A 3171-nucleotide genomic window follows, 5' to 3' on the forward strand; every position below is an offset into this window, starting at 1 on the left:
ATTTAGGAAATGATTTTTGGCAAAGTTCCAAACAAAACAAATTATAGTCTTTTCTGCATTTACATGGTAATTGTATTTCTGGATAATTTAATGTATATTCAAACCATTAACCATTGTTTGTAGCATCTACCATGTGCTTGACACACAGAGTATTTAATAAAAGCTGGATACATGGGTGATGAATAGATGGATGTATTAAAACTACAAAGAGATTACATAAGTTCCAAAGTAAATATGCAAGGCAAAAATTATGTGTAGTCAATATCTTTAAAAATTCTTGGCCAGGACCGGCGGCTCATGCCTGTTATCCCAGCACTTTGGGAGGAGGAGGTGGGTGGATCACCAGGTCAGGAGTTCACGACCAGCCTGCCCAACATGGTGAAACCCTGTCTCTACTAAAAATACAAAAAATTAGCCAGGCGTGATGTCGGGCACCTGTAATCCCAGCTACCCGGGAGGCTGAGTCAGGAGAATTGCTTGAACCTGGGATGCAGAGGTTGCGGTGAGCCGAGATCGCTGCCGCTGCACTCCAGCCTGGGTGAAAAGAGCAAAAACTCCATCTCCAAGGAAAAACAAATTCTTTACATAGTTTATCAAATATAGTGTGTTCAATATCTATATGACATACTGGACACTGACACATACCATTTCTCAATAAAGAGCTGACAGCCTTCTCCCACCATTCCCCCACCATCGTTTAGGTATCCTATGAAGGACATGAGTTGTTTTAGGGGTATCATACTATGAGATGCTCTCACTGTGACAATCACAGAAGAACTAAAACTGACTGAAAGGCAATAGATACGATTCCCATTTCAAAGCTCACCGTGGACATTTTCTTATGGTTTGGAATGGTAGTGAGCTGTCCAAACTATATTTTGATCTGTTTTTCTTCTTTTGATGAGGGATCATAGTTCAGTAAACCCACAGTTAAACTAAGTGGGCTGCTTATATGGGTCTGTCTAAAGTGAATTAGTGTACTTGTCTCATCCTTCTTATTAATGAGTGGTTCTAAACTGTACTTGGTATTTCTCCCATGGGGCATTTGGCTATGTCTGGAGGCATTTCTGATTGTCACAGCTGGGGATTGGAGAGGGCAGGGTGAGGCAAGGTGCTATTGGCAGCTAGTGGGTAAAGGCCAGGAGTGCTGCTAAACATTCTACAATACACAGGACAGCGCCCAACAACAAATAATAATCTGGGCCCAAAAGTAGTGGCAAGGTTGAGAAACCCCGGCAACATTATGTGTGTGCTCCCCTTGTGTAGTGATTCCTTTGTAGTGTTTGCCTTGACATTAGGTTAAGTGTTCCCTTAAGCTCAATTTTTTGTTACTGAGTTGTAGTGAAGGATAGGTGTGAATCTCTGCAGGGTTGAACATTTTTACATTAACCTTTCCTTTTTATTTTTATCAGAAGTAATATATGGTCACGTGTGTGTGTGCATGTGTATGCGCACTTATGCAGAACTTAGAACAGTTCCCCACCCATTCTTCCCTAGTTTTATCCTGTTTCCCAGAGTTAGCAACATTTAAAGAGTTTTGTTTTTAATTTTTTTGGCGATTGCCTCTCTAAGTCTAAATAATAGCTTTTGGTTATTTATTGGTTTAAGAGAATATCTATTGACTCTTCACTGCAAAAGGTTAGCAAAAGCTCAGCTACACTAATCCCTCCCCTTTTCCCTTCTAATATTCATTAGTTTATATTCGATTGTTCTTTCATTGATTATTTTGTAACTCTAAATAATATATAAACATTTAATTTTGTTCCATCAGCTTTAGTCAGTATCTTCTTATTTTCTGCCTTTATTATACTAGTGCTTCTGTTCTTTCTTTCACCTTCCTGATTCCTATTTCCTATAGTCTATCTGCTGTACCTTTACATTGTCAGATTGACAATATTTACTTTCTGTTTTATAATTATATTTGTTTGTTTTTATCCATTGGTTGAGGCCAAAAGTTGAAAACTATTACCATGTATAGGATATAACTGTAAATATCGTTCACTGAAGAGCTAAGTAGCGTACTGAGATCCCAGAATCATCTCTATATATGCAATATCACATCCTCTGTGCCATGTGAAAGAATGTTCCTAGTATTCTCGCATTCTGTTTTCTGTGTTGGGTGTTTTAAAATCATGCCACATTCAGTTGGCACATTGGCATTTAAACACATACTAAGAAAGATCAGAAGTATCAAATGAGATTGCATAGTGAATATTAAAAAATGAATGACCTGCATGGACAAATAATACAAAAAAACAAAAAAACAAAAAAGATCAGAGGAAAATGGTAGAAAACACAAGAAAGACAAGAATTTCAAAATAATAAGGGTACATTCCCAATGGCTAGCTTTCTGAGAGTTGAACTGTATTTGAATAACTCATGTCCCTCAATCCAGATCCAAAGATAATATTGCTGCTGCTGAAACTTGGGCTCTGTACTATGACTAGAGTTTATTAATTGTCCTGTTTCATTGAGGAAAAAATGCAAAGCAGACCAGAACACTGGAATAACTAGCTGGAAATATTCCACTATTTCATGGGAAGCAGCTTTCTTAACGATTCCTGTGGAGGCCAAACTCTTGCTCTCGCCAAAATATTATAGCATTAAAGTGTGCCTTGATGGTACATTAAGGAAGAAATTTTCCCTAAATTTACTTGATTAAGATTTATAGCCTTTGTGCTCCCACAAAACATAGCATTGATTTCTTTAATATCAAAAAAAATTACTAAAATAAACTGCTAATGATTGCTTTCAGTCATTTGTTTACTTAAGGTGGGTCATGCCAAGTACTGTTTGTATGAATTCTTGTAAAGGACTGAATTAATTTTGTAATTGTCATAATTACTGTTATTCCTCTTCTGTAGGAATATGCTATTAATGTGACTGGTCATCGCCACATCTTATTTTTGTATCTCTCAAAACATCTTTCTTAAAATATTGATGGTAGGAAGGAGCTGAAAAAAAATCTCCTATTAGTAGACCAAGCAATACTTCAATTACTAAACACCAGAGAAAATTAAAATTACAGCTTAAATAAAACCTATCAGATATTTGGTAGAGAAAATGGAACTGCACAAAAATATGGTTTTTAAAAATAAAGTTCTGCCACTTGTATTATATTCATTATAGACTATTAGAAACCCTTCCCTGCCAAAAAAGAAGAAAGAAAAA

The 3171-nt window shown here is 36.4% G+C and overlaps 1 protein-coding gene across 1 annotated transcript in view; it reads left to right on the plus strand.

Moving 5' to 3' along the window:
• SLC38A6 (solute carrier family 38, member 6) overlaps nt 1-3171 on the plus strand; it is a 71590-nt gene that overhangs the window by 21959 nt on the left and 46460 nt on the right. The gene's annotated exons all lie outside the window — the stretch shown is intronic.

Source organism: Mandrillus leucophaeus, unplaced genomic scaffold (genome assembly GCF_000951045.1).
Source record: "Mandrillus leucophaeus isolate KB7577 unplaced genomic scaffold, Mleu.le_1.0 Scaffold192, whole genome shotgun sequence".
In the NCBI taxonomy this organism is placed as follows: Eukaryota; Metazoa; Chordata; class Mammalia; order Primates; family Cercopithecidae; genus Mandrillus; species Mandrillus leucophaeus.